A 17,104-nucleotide genomic window follows, 5' to 3' on the forward strand; every position below is an offset into this window, starting at 1 on the left:
CAGGACGGGGATGTGAAAATAGGCATCCTGCAAGTCCAACGCAACCATCCAGTCTCCAGGGTCTAGGGGAGCCAGAACCTGAGCTAGTGTGAGCATCTGGAACCGCTCTTTCTGAAGGAAGGCGTTGACGCTCCTGAGGTCCAAGATAGGGCGTAGGCCCCCTTTGCCCTTCTTGGGAACCAGAAAGTAGTGGGAATAGCAACCACGACCTACTTCCGGCCCAGGAACGCGCTCGACGGCCTCTTTGGCCAAGAGGGCCGTAACTTCCTCCCGCAGCAGATGCAAATGATCCTCCGACATACGGTGGTACTGCGGTGGAATGGCTGGAGGGGTCGTCTCGAAGGGGAGGGAGTAGCCCCTTCGGACGATTTGCAGCACCCACCTGTCCGAAGTAATGGACCGCCAGTGATGCAGGTGATGGCGAACTCTGCCGCCCACTGGGGTGGGATGGGCATGAAAGCTCGGACTAGGAGGGCTTTGAGGCGGATGCTGCCGGGGTGGATGTGGACTGACCGGCACGTTGTCCTCCCATACCGCCTCGGCGGAAACAACGTCTGCGACCGTGTGCAGGTTGGTTCTGCGCCTGGTGGCTCTGCGGACGTGAGGAGGCGCCCCTTCCTTGGCCACGAAAGGGGCGAAAAGCGGAAGTTTGCGGCCGCAGGCCGAGAGACCCAAGGACTTGGCCGTAGCCCGGGAGTCCTTAAAGCGAGCCAGCGCACTATCCGCCTTCTCACCGAAAAGGCGAGTGCCACCAAACGGCATGTCCATGAGGGAACTCTGGACATCCCCTGAAAAAGATGTGGACCTCAGCCAGGCGTGACGCCGAAGCGCCACCGTGGTGGAAATCGCCCTACCTAGCGAGTCCGTGGTGTCAAGTTTACACCGTATCGCATGACGTGCTGCATCTCGCCGTCACCAAGTGCTTGGGCGAGCCGTGCTCGGACCTCCACCTGGCACTGGGGCAGCACCACCTCCGCCGTATCCCACAGAGAGTGGGAGTAACGGTCCAACAGGCAAGCGGTGTTCAAAGACCGCAGTCCTAAACTCAAGGACGAGAACAGTTTCTTCCCGAACTGCTCTAACCTCTTGGATTTCCTGTCCGGAGGAGCGGACAGGAAGGAGGATTGGGAGGTAGAGGCCTGGATAACCAGACTCTAAGGGGTGGGGTGTTGGGACAGGAAACTGGGGTCCCCCGGAGCAGGGCGGTGGCGCCGGGCTACGTTCCTATCCACAGGAGGGACTGTGGAGGGCTTGGACCAAGTGCCCTGGAGAACGTCGACGAGGGCCTCATTGAACTGCAGCAGAGGCTCAGTGGAGCTTGCTGTCGGTTGAAGCACCTCGTGAGGACATTGGTCCTCGCGGCCACAGCAGGCAACTCCAGCCCAAGGGCTTCGGCCGCCTTGCACAGCACCACAGAAAAAGCAGCACCTTCCTCCGATGCCACAGTCGGAGGAGAGATGAAGCCAGTGTCCGGCGAGGTGTCCAGACCACTGGCATCCCCCAGTTCATCTGCCCAGTCCTGAGAAAGAGGCCTGTGTGGCCAAAGGATCCTCAAATCCCTCCCAGTCACCCACGTCATCCGATTCCTGATACACAGGAGGAAAAGTCGGAGCCGGACGGTAGATGTCTTGCACATCAGTCGGCGCCGGGCGACGTCGGGTCTGAAATGGGGTGGAACCGGGGAACGGCGTTGTCCGAAGACGGCGCCGGTGGTGGAACCGGTGTCGGCACCCGCGGAGGAGGCGTGACGACGAGGTCGACCGGCGCCGACAGATCCAGGCCTGGATCCCTCAGGGACCTGCGGCGTCCGGGCCGGAGCCGTCGACGGCGCCGCCGGCACGCAAGATCGCCCAGTCGAGCCCGCGGGGCCCGAAGGTGCACCGGCGGGTGTCGACGGCAGAGCCACGCCCCTCATGGCCGATAGGAAGGCACTGACCTCCGCCGGCGTCGCGTCAGTCCCATGGACCGGAGGCTATGGGGACGTGCGCGGCGCCTGCGGCTCAGCTGGAGCCGCGGGGTGGAACCACCCTGACCCTCGGCAGAGTCGCGCGACCGGCGAGGTGAGTCCGAAGAGCGATGTCGCCTCTTGGAGCGCTTCGACTTACCCGAAGAGCCCGACGAGCTATGTCGATGACTGCGGCTCTGCGACCGGTCCTTGGACCTCCTCCTGGACCGGGACCTCGAGCAGCGCGGAGCAGCGTGGCGGAGCTCGAGAAGCTTACGGGACCGCTCCCGTCTAGCCTTCGAGGTCAAAGCCGGACAGTCGGGGCACGACTCCGCGTCGTGGTCGACCCCCAGGCAGAAGAGGCACCGACTATGGTGATCGGTCACCGACATCAGGCGATGACAGGCGTCACAGGCTTTAAATACTGGCATCCTACCGGCACCAAAAGTCGACCAAAAAAAGCAGTCAAAAAAGTTAGTCAAAAATTGACTAGGGGTAAGCTCTTCCCGGATCGGCACCTGCTGGCGCGGAAAAAAGAAGAACTGACGTCAGCGCGCGAGGGCGGCGTCCAAGTACTCAGACGACGTCATTCCGGCGCACGACGCCAACGACGGACGCAGAGCCGCAGACGACGCCTAGCGACGCGCAAGAGGTATTGCTACAAAAATCTTTCCGGATCCAGTCTGACACCTGGGGATATTCTAAGGTGAGGAATCTAACTAACGTGTTTCTTTCAGATAAGGCCTGCTATGGGGGGGGTGACTTACCTAGAGCAGTGCTAATTGGCATTTCATACAGGCAGGGTGCCAATTCGACTATGTTGTTTTGTCTACGCCATGCTTGCTGCAGTGGCAGTCTGTAAGGCCTAGGTGAGGGGTCCCTCTTCAGTCTTGATGCCCTAGGTACCACTTACTAGGGACTTGCAGGGGGCCTGAAGGGCCAATTGTGAAATCGTTTTAGGGAAGAAGCACAGGGGGCCTGGTTGGCAGGTACACTATGCACTACAACCAAAATGACAAATGCCAGGCCAAAAGTGGGCGCTAACCAAGTCAAAAGAGGTACTTTCTCACACCCACACCGATTCCACTGACGGATGTACCAATACATGCACCCAGAGGGCACCTTAGAGGTGCTCACTGAAAACCTACCAGCCTTTGGGGTGTTTCCTGACTAGTTTCTACCAGACTGCCACCCGAGACAATGTTCTGACCTCCTAGGGTGACAGCCTCTGTTCTCAGGAGGCCCAGAACAAAAGCTTGTCCAGAAAGAGGGTGTAACACTCCCGCTCAGAGGATGACCTGCTGATCAGCCGTCCTAGGCCAGCAAGCTTCGAAGAGCTGTCGCCTCTGCAATGCAAATTTGGCTCCCCCTCCCAGGAGAGGAAGGCAAGCGCCTTGTCCGAAGCCCCCTTTGGCATCTAGACAACCTGAAAGGTTAGCTAATCAGGTAGGTGTGCCACCCCCAAGTTAGAACCTCCCCTAAGGTGGGCCAAACTGAGGTGGACACGATTTCGCATAGGTCAGCCATTTCTGGGATGGCTTACATAGGAATTCTGGGACAGGGTTCTGTTCACTCCCAACAGGAAGTGGTCATATAGTGGGCGTATTGACCCCAAGGGTCAGTACCCATTGGCCACTACCCTACACTCCCAGTGCCCCTAAATTCAGTATTTAGGTGAGCCCCTGGCACCAGAAGAGCAGATCCTGAAGAAACATTTCAGACGAGAGGAGTCACACAACAAGAACCGAAGATCCAGCACCTCACTTGGCATCAACCCTGCCGACCTGCCTGCCGACTTCGCCTATTGCACCAAAAGTTGATTTGTCCTGCAGTTCCTAAGTCCTCAAAGCCCAGGAAACCTTCCAGCCTTCACCCAGGAACCAAGACCTCCCAAGGGACAGTAGAACGGTCACCTGCATCCAGCAGACAGCAAAAGAAGGACAAAGAGGACACAGGACCTGCCAAAACCCAGTGCCGCCAAGCACCACTGCACCCGAACCCCCAGCCCATATCGAAGTGGGCCAATGGTGTCAGCGTGGTCCCAAAGCCCTCAAGGTACCGAGTCCACTGTTGAGTGATTCCTCTTGAATTACCGACATCGCCTGCTGCCTCTATTGGCAGGCCCCCTCAACCACGAGTGTTGCAGGATGGAGAAACACCCCTAAAACCCTCTGATCCGGACACCCGTCCTGTGGAGAAGAGGACCAAAAGGTGTTCCCACATACCCAAACATCGTTAGAACCGAATCCACTTGTTTTCACCAACTGGTCACACATACCCCTCCTGCAGGCTTTCTACAGCAACTGTTCCCTGCTGGATAGCACTGGGCACCTGACGCCGTTTTACATCTCTGCATCCTACAAGTTAACATTGCAGAACTCAGAAACTGCACTGCCGACTTTTTGAACTGAAGAATATTTCTGTTTAAAAACGTACTCACCTGACCAATTTTCTGCTGATGCCTAAACATATTGAATATGCTACTTACCAGTATGCATCTGTTCTTGGCATGTAGGGCTGCTGACATTCATATCTGTGCATAGATCGCCGCCTAGTGTTGGGTCCGGATGTTTGCACGTTGTTGTCCTGGAAGAGTCTTCGAAGTATCCTGGGATAGGTGACTCCTCCCCTGGACTACAGTGCGCATGGGCATCCTCTCCATCCTCAGATTGTTTTTCGCCATTGTGGCAGTGATGGAGTAGATATAGAAAGTGATGACCATGCTTACAGTAATTCTGAAAGCTGCAGCTGCTACAGGCGCCGGGGAGGAGGGAGGGCGATATGAATGTCAGCAGCCCTACATGCCAAGAACAGATGCATACTGGTAAGTAGCATATTCAGTTCGAGGCATGTGGGCTGCTGAATTCATATCTGTGCATAGAATATATAGCAGTGCCCTCTTATTAGCGGCGGCTACCAGTGCCAGCTGCAGCGGTCTGAAAAAGAGTTTTGAGAACAGCCTGTCCTACAGCTGCCTGCTGTTTTGATTGCACATCTACACAATAGTGTTTGGTAAATGCATGTGTAGTGGACCAGGTGGCTGCTCTACATGTATCATGCAAAGGAATGTTTCCTAGGAAAGCCATTGAGGCCCCTAACTTACGTGTTGAGTGGGCTCGTGGGGGAATCGTTAATGTGCGTTTAGCCTTTTGATAGCAAATTTGAATACATTTAACGATCCATCTGGCTATTCCTGCTTTGGAGATAGCGTTACCTTTGTGGTGTGGGGCAAAGGCAACGAAAAGTTGTTGTGTTTTCCTAAAGGGTTTGGTCCTGTCGATGTAATACATGAGGGCCCTTTTGACATCTAGTGTATGGAGTGCCCTTTCTGCGACAGTTTGTGGGTTTTGGAAGAAAACGGGCAGTTCAATGGTTTGATTCATGTGGAACTGCGATACCACCTTTGGCATGAATTTGGGGCTGGTACGTAGTACGACCCTGTTGGCGTGAACCTGTATAAATGGCTCTTGAACAGTTAGTGCCTGGAGTTCACTAACTCTTCTCAAAGAAGTGATCGCTACTAGGAAAGCTACTTTCCAGGTAAGGAATTGAATCTCGCATGAGTGTAGAGGTTCAAAGGGTGGACCCATCAGGCGTGTGAGGACCAAGTTGAGGTTCCACATTGGGGCTGGTGGGTGGCTTGGAGGAATTACTCGTTTGAGTCCTTCCAAGAATGCTTTGATGGCAGGCACTCTGAATAGAGAGAGGTGCTGCCTGGTTTGTAGATATGCTGATATCGCGGTCAAATGGACACGTATAGAGGTGTACGCCAGATTGCATCGGTATAGGTGTAATAGGTAACAAATAATGTTTTGGATGGATGCGTCTAGCGGGTTAATGTCATTATTATTGCAATAAATGGCGAACCTCTTCCATTTTGCTGCATAGCACGCTCCGGTAGTGGGTCTCCTGGCCTCCTTAATGATGTCCATACAGTCAGGGGGCAGGTTTAGGTAGCCAAACTCTAGGACTTCAGGAGCCAGATTGCCAGGTTCAGCTGTTGCGGATCTGGATGCTGAATCTCTCCATGGTTCTGCGTCAAATGCTCGGGTTTGACCCGCAGCCTTTGATGCGGCACCACGGAAAGTTCGAGAAAGGTGGTGTACCACGGCTGGCGTGCCCACGTTGGAGCAACCAGGACGAGAGTCAGTGAGTGTTGACGCAGTTTGCGTGCCACCAGCGGTATCAGTGGTGCTGGGGGAAAAGCGTACGCAAATCTGCCGGACCAGTTCATCCATATCGCATTGCCCTGCGATATGTGGGAACCTGGCGGCAAAGCTTTGGCATTTTGCGTTTGCTTGTCGCGAATAGGTCTATCTCTGGATGACCCCACTGATGGAAGTACGGTTGGAGTACTGATGGGTGTAACTCCCACTCGTGCATCTGGTGGCTGTGTCTGCTGAGCAGATCCGCCATCTGGTTGTCCTTGCCGGGGAGGTGTTCTGCCATGAGGAACATGTTCCTTTGAATGGCCCACTTCCACATGCTCTGAGCCAGATGAGACAACTGTGGAGAGTGTGTTCCTCCCTGCTTCTGTATGTAGTACATGGCAGTCATGTTGTCCGTCCGGATCAACACGATTTTGTTGCACAAGTGTACTTTGAATGCTTTCATAGCGAGGAAGATTGCCATCAGCTCTAGAAGGTTGATGTGCATCTTCTTTTGTTGTTGTGTCCATAGTCCCTGCACTGTGTAATGGAGTACATGAGCTCCCCATCCCTGGAGAGACGCGTCCGCCGTCAGTATTATCTGTGGGACAGGCTCTTGGAACGGTCGGCCCTTGCAAAGGTTTTGTGGATTCCACCAATGCAGAGAGTTGAATGCCCGACCGCTCTCCAACACTAGGTCTTTCAACTGTCCTTGAGCCAGATTCCACTGACGTGCTAAGCACTCCTGAAGCGGGCGCATATGTAGTCTCGCGTGGGGGACTATGAAGATGCAGGAGGCCATCATGCCTATCAACTGCATGAACACTCGTGCGGGAAGGGAGTGTTGGGGTTTGAACTTGGAAATCAGCATTTGCATGCTGTTGATTCTCACCAAATTTGGCTGAGCTGTGGCCGCCAGAGTATCTATAGTCGCACCTAGGTACTGTTGTACGTGTGCGGGCTGTAGATTGGATTTTGGGTAATTTAGTGAGAACCCCAGACTGTGAAGGAGGTGAATGGTGCGGGACATGTGGCTGGCACATTGCTTGGCTGACTTCGCTTGAACGAGCCAGTCGTCCAGGTAAGGGTAGACGTGTATGTGCTGCCTCCGTAGATGTGCCGCCACAGTAGCTAGGCACTTTGTAAACACCCTTGGTGCCGTTGTCACGCCGAAGGGAAGGACTTTGAATTGGTAGTGCTGCCCTTGAACAGTGAACCTGAGGTATTTTTTGTGTGAGGGGTGAATGGGTATGTGGAAATGCGCATCCTTGAGGTCCAGTGTGGCTAGAAAGTCTCCCTGCTTGAGCAGCGGGAGGACTTGCTGTAGAGTGAGCAAGTGAAAATGCTCGGAAAGAATTTATCTGTTTAGGGGTCTCAGGTCTAATATAGGTCTGAGTGACCCGTCCTTTTTCGGTATTAAAAAGTACAGGGAGTACACCCCCGTACCTTGCTCGTGGACGGGTACGACCTCTATTGCGCCTTTTAGAAGCATACTTTGCACCTCCTGCTGTAAGAGCGTTAAGTGCTCTGAGGACATAGGACGGTTTCTTGGAGGTATTGTGGGTGGAGTGGAGGTTAGTTCTAGACAGTAACCGTATTTGACAATATCTTTGACCCACCTGTCCGTGGTGATGGAGTTCCACGTGGACAGGAACTTTGTAGCCTTCCCCCGACAGGTGTTATGTGGTCGGGAGGAAGGGAGAGGGCGTCACTGCTTGTTCTTGGGGGAGGACCTGGTGTTGCCGTAGCCGCGTCCTCTGCCCTTTGTACTGGAGCCACGATATCCACCCCGGGTGTTTTTATCGTAGGTGTTGTGTGTTGCCCTTGTTGTATGTTTGCTGTGACCCCTGTCCTCTACCTGCTCCTCTATTTCCGGGGCGACAAAAGGAACCGCTCCGAAAGGACTGAGTCTGGAGAGCCCCCATGGACTTTGCAGTGTCCGTGTTTTTTTTATTTTCTCTAGGGTGGTGTCAACCTCCAGGCCGAATAAATAGTCGGGGTTGACAGGCTGGTTGAGTATGTTGTTTTGCACCTCAGGTTTGAATCCGGAGATTCGTAACCAGGCATGTCGTCGCAGCATGACGCTAGTGTTTATGGCCCTGGCAGCTGTGTCTGCGGCATCCAGCGCACACTTGATGGATGCGTTTGTGAGGAGCTGTCCCTCCCTGATGAGCATCTCTGCACCTTCTCTGTATTGGTCAGGGAGATGTTGGAGTAGTTGTTCTAATGTGTCATAGTGCGCTCTATCGTAGCGAGCGAGGAGCGCTTGAGTATTGGCAATGCGCCCTATGTTGGCTGCCTGGGCGGCAACCCGTTTGCCAGAGGTCTCTAGCACCTTGGACTCTTTGTCCGGGGGAGGAGCGTCACCTGTTGTTTGTGAGTGTGCCCTCTTGCGAGCATTCGCAACGACAATGGAATCCAGAGGTAATTGGCCTTTGATGTAAGTAGGGTCCCCAGGCGCTGATCTGTATTTCTTGTCGATCCTGGGGTTTATCACTCTCGCCCTGGTGGGTTCCTTGAAGATGTCCTTTGCTGGTTTGAGGACCCCTTTTAACATGGGCAGAGTCTTTATATTACTTTCTGAGGATGCGAAAGTATCCATAAGAAAGTCGTCCTCGACGGTGTCCGAGTGAAGTTGCACCCCATGATTGGCCGCAGCACGTTCAATTAGAGCGTTGAACGCTGCAGTGTCCTCTGTGGGAGATGTTTTTGCTCCATAGAGTTGCGGGTCTTGTGCATCTATAGGTGCACCTGGGTCCACAGGGTCATCCCAAGTTTGATCAGGGTCCTGTTGTCCGTCAGGGTCCATGTCTCCAGGGTAGGGGACTTGGTCACCCATGTAGTCCTCCAACGCATCCGTGTCGGAGTGTGTGGGAGAGAAGGATTGTGGCTCCTGGTAGGGTGAGTGGAAAGGTTCGTAAAGAACTGGTTCTGAAGCCACAGGCAGCTTTCTTTTAAGTGGAATCCTGAAGGAGTCCAAAGCCAACTCCGAAGTTATTTTCCTTTTGTGGATAATCATCCTGCCGTTGTCGGCGTCGATGAGATGCGATGGAGACGTCTCCGCAGAGCGTTCGGCAGGCGTGACCGTGGTGTGGGTGACACGTGTCCTGATTTGTAACAGTTTCGGGGCCGTGGATGGTGGCAGGCCAAAAGTAATGTTGGCTGGTGCCGAAGAGGCTGCTGGAGCTCTAATTGGCTCGGAGCCCGACGTGTCCTGGAGGACCATTTTCTTTTTGGTGCTTTGCGCAGCAATGGGTCGCGTCTGGAGCGCCCTTGATTCTTTTGCACCGACCGGTTCTGTCGAGGCGGCCGTGGATTTTTTCGGCGCCGGTGGGTCATCGAGTCGAGGGGCGGGAATGGCCGTCGACTTCTTCGATGAGTGTGGCTTTGGTGCTGCCGTGGAAGCGGTGTGAGACGCAGCAGGCTGTTTGACCTTTGGGGTCGGAGTCGATTGCGTCGGTGCCGGGAGCCGAGCAGGTTTGGTGGTACCGAAGGCCTTCTTCCTTATGTCGACTCCGACGTCGGCCGCTTCGAGTTCGGCACCGAAGTCTCGTTTGGTGTGCTCGGTGCCGATGTGTTTTGCTGGCGTCGAAGGTGTGGAGGGCCTCGATCCGACCAGCGCCACTTTCGGTTTCGGTTTCAATTGAACCAATACGGCTTTCGGTTTCGGTTTCAAAGAAGGGAAACCAGCCGTTTTGGGCATTGATGGCTGCCGCTGAATGTCCGAGGCCGGGCCCGAGGGCGGGGCCGAAGAACTGCGGGATAGGTCTTGGGTAAGGCCCGAAGGCGATCCCTCGACCGGAGCCATAGACTGTTGCACCGGGATTTCCTCAGTCTGTACGGGTAGGCCTTGCTAGTCACCGGAGCTACTCTCTTCGGCCCCTAAGGCCTCATTGTAGTCTCCTACCTCGGTGTCGTCTTCATCTCTGCGAAAGAGTGTTTCGTCGACGTCTTCCGATCCGGAGTCATGTTCGGAAGCGGGACTGAAGGGTAGGTTCTCCACTTCTTCGACATCTTCGGTCTCGGCGTTGAAGATGTCGGCCAGGGCCGGTGCCGCTTGCTGCGCCTCGAGTCTCGCCGCTCGTCGATTCCGTAGTCTTCTTGGATCGAAATCTGGCACAGGCCATGCATGTAGATTCGTCGTGATCCGGTGAAAGGCATTTGTTGCACACCGGATGGACGTCGACGTGGGGATATTTCGCATTGCATACCGGACACCTCTTGAATGGTGTCCTCGATTCCATCGTTCATGTCGAATCGACGGTCGGGGAAGATGCGAAAGTTGGTTCTGGAAGTTAGTAAACTAACAAAGATACTATCGATACCGATCGAGAACAGTACCGACGCGAACTAAAGGCCTTTTGGCCTGAAAAAAGATTTTCCTAATTTGAGTCAAGATAGCACATCCGAACCCAATGGCGGAAAAAACCAATCTGAGGATGGAGAGGATGCCCATGCGCACTGTAGTCCAGGGGAGGAGTCACCTATCCCAGGATAATTCGAAGACTCTTCCAGGACAACAACGTGCAAACATCCGGACCAAACACTAGGCGGCGATCTATGCACAGATATCAATTCAGCAGCCCACATGCCTCGAACACAAAGATACTTGCTATTTTTGTAAATTGGCGTGGCTCTCCTTTTGGAGTCTTGTGTCTCATTTATTCACCAATGTGCATATTTTCAGATATCTTGCACTCCACTGTGACAAGCCTTGGGCTGCTCAACCACACTACCTCCTAACGGAGCACTTTGGGGTTGCAATAGAACACCCCTGTCCACTCATAAGAGAACCCCTGGACTCTTTACATGATATTTCTCATTAAAAGCCTGCTTCCTACGGTGCGGTTGAAATGGATGTTTTCAGTGCCAAACTTGAGGTTTGTTTCGGTGCCAGAGAGGTAGGAGTCAAAGAGGTGGAAGAGAGAGCACTTGGTGCCTATGCAGCAGCTGGTTTACTCGGCACAGAGATTGGTCAGCTCAAAGTAGTAAATATTTCGGCTTGACGTTGGTCGTTGGGCCCCAGGGCTGGGTATCCTTAGCAGATACTCTGTCAACCACAGCCTGATGGCAGTGGTGGTACAGTAGCCATAATTTCAGTAAATCTGAATGTCTTAGTGAGTTGGGCAGGGACATAGGTACTCACTGCACGTTGTACCCAAGACAAGTCCTGTATTTGTAGGCCAGACTATCTCAGGTTCGATTGCAGAGTACGAAACGGAAAAGACCCCTTCCTCTGCTACCGAAGCCACATGCAGCTCCTCTGTGTGTTCAACATTGTGTTCACCAAAGATGTTGGGTATCTCCTCCAGATCTCAGCACTGCATTTCTTTCTGATGTGACACAGTCCCGCAACGTTTTCTTTGACAGAACAGATCAACAGGCCTCACAATTTTCTTCACTGTGGTCAGGAGACTAAAGTTGCAAACCTGATGAAGGTCTGTATGTGGGTATTTTTCGTGGCAGTTGGGACAGAACCAAAATAGAGATCGAGCCATCAGCACCGCATTGTTTGTTGAATCTGATGAGATGGAAGACTATTCCCGAATGGAGAAAGGCCTGAATTGGGGAGGCCCAATTGCCGTGACCCGAGCACCCAATTGACGATCAAGTTTGAGGCATTGCTTCGGTTTTCGAAAAGTAACGCAAACAAAAACAATACAGACGAGTAAAGAAGTGATCAACGAACCAGAGGGAACGAAAGAGGTCTTTAACTGGAGAGATGAAGTACAAGTCCGAACTCTATGGCGGATAGAAAATCTCACAATGGAGTCAATGCCCATGCACCATATCACCGAGAGAAGGAGTCACTTTTCCTAGTGACTCAAAAGACTTCTTAGAACAACAACTTGCACACATCTGGACCCAACACTAGATGGCAGGAATATGCAAAGCATGTGCATCTACAGCTACACATGCCATCGAACAATTATATACTTCTGGTCCTGCATTATAGGAATCTTCATTGAAGTTGCAAACAGGATAATTCCCCACTACGTGCAAGGATCCTGGAACACTTCACATCAAGAGTTTATGTATAGAGAGAGGGTTAGAGTTCAAGATGTTCAAAATGTTGTAGAGCACCATCCAAGAATCAAAATGTTGTAGAGCACCATCCAAGAATCTATCTAGGAAAGAGTTTGAATTTTAGAGTATGTCAAAAAGCTGCCCAGCCCCACACTAGGTATGTGTGATACGTTCTGGGGTGCTCGCACAGTTGAGGGAAATCGAAAAGTTTCTTACCTGTCGGTGTAGTTTTGCAGCTTGAAGATCTTTCTGGATTCACTATGCTGTGCATTATTCCGCGATCTTGTGGTTGGGTCCGGATTCGTAGTCTTTTCTTTGTTTTTTTTTTTTTTTTTTTTGTAGCCCAGGTGGGCGTCGACGTCCACCATTTGGTGCACCTCCCGTGACGTCGTCGTGCTTCCTGCGGAAGTCCCACCTTTGGGGCGCCATCTTCGGGTTCTTTTTTCCCTGTTTTTTCTTTTTTTTTTTTTTTTTTTAACCCTAGGCGATTGATTAATCCTTTTGTCCATATTTCTGTACGTTTCCACTTCTTTGATCCTATCCATTTCACCCCCTCTTCCTCCAGCCTCATCTTCCTGGCGGAGGTGGGTGGGTTCGCTAGTGAATCCAGAAAGATCTTCAAGCTGCAAAACTACACCGACAGGTAAGAAACTTTTCGTTTTGCAGCGTGAATCTTTCTGGATTCACTATGCTGTGCATAGACTTTGTAGCGGTTTTCCTATTTTTGTGGTGGCTGGGTGGAAGATGATCGCTGGTCGTTGAAAATGTGTTGTAGCACCTTCTGTCCGACCTGTGCTTCCTTATTCATTTGAATGTCCACGCAGTAGTGCTTTGTGAACGTGTGCACAGATGCCCAAGTTGCTGCGAGACAAATGTCTTGGATGGGCGTGTTTGCCAGGAAGGCAACTGTGGCCCCCTTCTTCCTTGTGGAGTGAGCTTGGGGCCCCTCCGTTAGCTCCTGTCCAGCCTGTTTGTGACAGAATTGGATAGTGAGAGCAATCCACCTAGCGATGGTGCCCTTGGTCACTGGTCTACCCATGAAGCTAGTAGCAAAGGACACAAACAGCTGCTTCGACTTCCTGAGTTCCTTGGTTCTTTCAATGTAGTGCATCACCGCTCTTCTGGCATCGAGGGTGTGCAGGGCCTTTTCTGCGTTTGTAGTCGGGTTTTGGAAGAAACTCGGTATCTGGATAGTCTGGTTCATGTGGAACGCCGACACTACCTTGGGCATGAAGTGTGGGTCCGTCCTCAGGACTACCCTGTCTTTGTGAATTTGAATGTAGGGCTCCTGTAGCGTTAGTGCTTGAAGCTCGCTCACCCTGCGTAGTGAGGTTATGGCCACTAGAAAGGCAGTTTTCATCGTCAACATTTGTAGAGTGGCCTTGTGAATGGGTTCAAACGGCGCCTTCATGAGCTCCGTCAGAACCACGTTTAAATTCCATGCCGGCGGCGGCAACCTTTTCGGGGGCGCCATTCTTTTGGCTCCCTCCATGAATCTCTTCACCACCTGCGAGGTGAAGAAACTTCCACCCTTCTCACCTTTGGTGTAGGCAACGATCGCTGCTAGGTGTACCCTTAGGGAGCTCGAGCAGAGGTTACTCTTTAGAAGGTGTGTGAGGTACCTCAGCACAGTTGAGTCTCTTGTCATTCTGTTTTGCAGGCCCTTTTTCCTGCACCACACCGTGAATCTCTTCCACTTTGCGCTGTAGCACTTTCTTGTAGTAGGTTTCCTTGCCTCCCGTAGCACTCGCATAGTGCTCTGAGGCAACCTTAGGTGTGCGAACTCTAGGTCTTCAGGAGCCATGCTGCTAGGTTGAGGGTCTCTGGCTCTGGGTGCAGGACCTCTCCGTTTTGCATTGAGAGCAGGTCTTTTCTCCTCTCGAACCTGTACGGATTGCCTTGCGCCATTTCTTGAATCTGTGAGAACCATGTCTGCCTCGCCCACTGTGGAGCCACCAGGATCAGAGTCATGTTGCTGGTTCTGCACTTCTCGAGCACTCTGTGCAACAGGGGTATCGGTGGAAAGGCGTAGGCAAATGTCCTCCACCAGCTTATCCATAGGGCATTTCCCCTGGATTGCTGATCTGGTTGCCTGGACGCGAAGCTGTGGTATTTTGCATTGTGGCGTGTTGCAAATAGGTCTATTGTGGGAGTCCCCCATCTCCGGAAGATTTTCTCCGTTTCCTGGCCATTGAGCTCCCACTCGTGCGATGCTGAGGTCTGCCTGCTCAGCCAGTCTGCCTCCACATTGTCCTTCCCTGGTAGGTGAATTGCCAGTAGATCTATCTTGAGAGGTATGGCCCATCTCCAAATCTCCTGAGCTAGGGATGAGAGGGGAAACGACTGTGTCCCCCCTTGTTTGTTGATGTAGAACATCGCCGTGGTGTTGTCTGTCTGTACCAACACCCTCTGGCCGAACAGGTGTCTCTGGAATGCCTTCAGGGCTAGCAGTATCGTTTTCAACTCGAGGTAGTTGATGTGGCGGACCGCGTCTGCTGGAGCCCATAGACCCCTCACTCTGAGGTTGTCCATGTGCGCTCCCCATCCCTTCTGCGATGCGTCCGTGGTAATGGTCACTGTTGGGCTTGGTGGTGTCAGGCTTCTCCCCGTTGTTATGTTGTCTCTGTTCCACCAAGTTATCTCCTCCTGCACTGCGTGCGTAACAACCACTAGATCCTCCCAACTTCCGTTTGCTTGTGACCATTGCTGTTGCAGCCATTCCTGGAATGGTCTCATGTGCAGGCGTACATTCGGCACCAGCTGGATACAGGACGCCATCATCCCCATCATCTTGCTCACCGCCCTCACTGTCAGAGCTCGCCCCTTCTGGTAGAGCTGCGTCTCCTTCAGTAGAGCATCTGTCCTCCTGTCGCTGGGCACTACTGTACTGTTGAGGGAGTTGATCTTTGCCCCCAGGAAAATCTTTACCTGTTCCGGTTCCAGCGATGATTTTCCCCAGTGGATGGAAAATCCCAGATTTGTGAGGGTGTCTGTTACGCGTTATGCGTGCCTCTCGCACTTCTCGCGTGAGTTTGCCTTGACCAGCCAGTCGTCCAAGTAGGGGTATACGTGTATTCCCTGCTTTCGTAGGTGTGCCGCTACCGCCGACAGGCATTTTGTAAAGACCCTTGGCGCTGATTTTAATCCGAAGGCCAGGGTTGTGAACTGGTAGTGTTCCTGTTCGATGTTGAATCTTAGAAGGCCCTTGTGCCTTCTGTTTATTGGGATGTGAAGGTAGGCATCCTTGAGGTCCACGGTGACTATGAAGTCCCCTTCTCTTATCTGTGGCAGTACCTCCTGCAGTGAAGTCATTTTGAACCTTTGCGTTCTGATGAACTTGTTTAGGTAACGGAGGTCCAGTATGGGTCTGAGGTCTCCGTCTACCTTCGGAACCACGAAGTAGTTTGAGTAGACCCCTTTGTTGCGTTCCCTGAACGGCACTGTCTCTATGGCTCCCTTTTGCAGGAGTTTCCGTGTTTCTTCTCTGAGTATTGCCAGTTCTTGGGCCGATCTCTGTCTTCCCTTCGGCTTCCTGTTTGGAGGTCTTTTCTCCAAGTCTACGCAGTATCCGTACTGCACGATGTTCCGTATCCACTTGTCTGTGGTTATACGCCGCCACTCCTGAAGGTAGAACCTCAGCCTTCCGCCTACTGGTGACGTATGCTCGTAGGCTCTTGAATCTTCTCTTCCCCCTGATGACACTTTTTTGCGCCTCACCCTCGGGGGCCTGACGAGGGTAGGCGTCTTCTTGCGTGCTGAGTCACTTCGAGGAGGGCTGATCGCCCCCTCTCCTCCTTTGGCCACGTCCGTTCCCTCTCCCGCGAAAGGACTGGCCCCGAGGTTGATATTGCCAGCTTTGCTTCTGCTGACTTTGTCCGTGACCTTCGCCCTGCTGACCTTGTTGGAACGCCTGGTGCGACGTCCCCTGTTGGCTTCCACCCCTACCGTAGGGTCTCCTCGAGGGATTTCCTCGTCTCATTCCCCTCAGCTGTAGGGCCCCCATGGACCTCGCTGTCTCGTTTTCCTTCTTGAGCTGGGTGAGCTTTTCGTCCACCGTTGCTCCGAACAGTGTCTCTCCGTTGAAGGGGGTGCCAAGGATGTTGTTCTGCACTTCCGGTTTGAATCCCGAGATTCTTAGCCATGCATGCCTCCTCTCTGTGACCCCTATGGCCATGAGTCTTGCTGAAGTCTCTGCCCCATCCAACGCCGTCTTTATACAGGAGTTGGCGATGTTCTTGCCTTCATCTACCAGGTGAGAGGCTCTCTGGCGGTATTCTTCGGGGAGGTGCTTTACTAGCTCCCCCATCTCATCCCAGTGTTGGTATTGGTGTCTATTGAGGAGTGCATTCGAATTCGCCATGCGCCAGTGCATTGCGGCGTTCCTCTCGACCTTTCTGCCTGTGAGGTCGATTCTCCTGCTCTCTTTATCTGGAGGTGGGCCCGAAGTTGCTGGAACGTTGGCCCTTCTCCTGGCCGTGGAGGCTATGATGGAGTCTGCGGTGACGCTACCCTTGATGTAAGGTGGGTCCAGGGAGGAGTGCTTATATTTCTTCTCTGTCCTGGGCGTGATCGACCGACAGGTGGCAGGCTCCTTGAAGGCTTCTCTCCCCTGGTTCATCACGCTTTGTAGCATGGGGAGGAACTGACTCCTAGTCTGGATGGGGAGCAGTGTTTCGACGAGAAAATCTGCTTTCGGCCTCTCCTCGTCGAGTTTGACGCCGAAGGCCATTGCTGCGCTCTTCACCACCATATTGTACACCCCGATGTCGTCGGGTGGCGAAGGCCTCGAGGGGTACGTGTCCACGGCCTCCTCCGGGTTTTCGGTGTCGAGATCGTGCCATTCGACGTCGTTGCTGGTAGATGCCGCCGATTCGAAGAACGACTGTTGGTCTTCTTCCTCGGCTTCTTCCTCATAATAGGGCTCCTCTTCTTCTTCGAGGTCCCTTGTCAGCCCTTCGGCGTCGAACTCGTCTTCGACCTCGAC

At 53.0% G+C, this 17,104-nt stretch overlaps 1 protein-coding gene across 2 annotated transcripts in view; it reads right to left on the reverse strand.

Annotated features, from left to right (window-relative positions):
• DNAJA1 (DnaJ heat shock protein family (Hsp40) member A1) overlaps positions 1-17,104 on the reverse strand; it is a 153,832-nt gene that overhangs the window by 25,138 nt on the left and 111,590 nt on the right. The window contains exon 9 of one of the 2 annotated variants that reach the window (XR_014978070.1): positions 12,598-12,743. The exons of the other annotated variant lie outside the window; for it this stretch is intronic. The gene's annotated coding sequence lies outside the window, so the exon portion shown is untranslated. Of the gene's footprint in view, positions 1-12,597; positions 12,744-17,104 lie in introns of those variants that run through there. 2 annotated transcript variants of the gene reach the window in all.

The sequence above is a fragment of the Triturus cristatus genome, chromosome 2_2 (genome assembly GCF_964204655.1).
Source record: "Triturus cristatus chromosome 2_2, aTriCri1.1, whole genome shotgun sequence".
NCBI classification, from domain to species: Eukaryota; Metazoa; Chordata; class Amphibia; order Caudata; family Salamandridae; genus Triturus; species Triturus cristatus.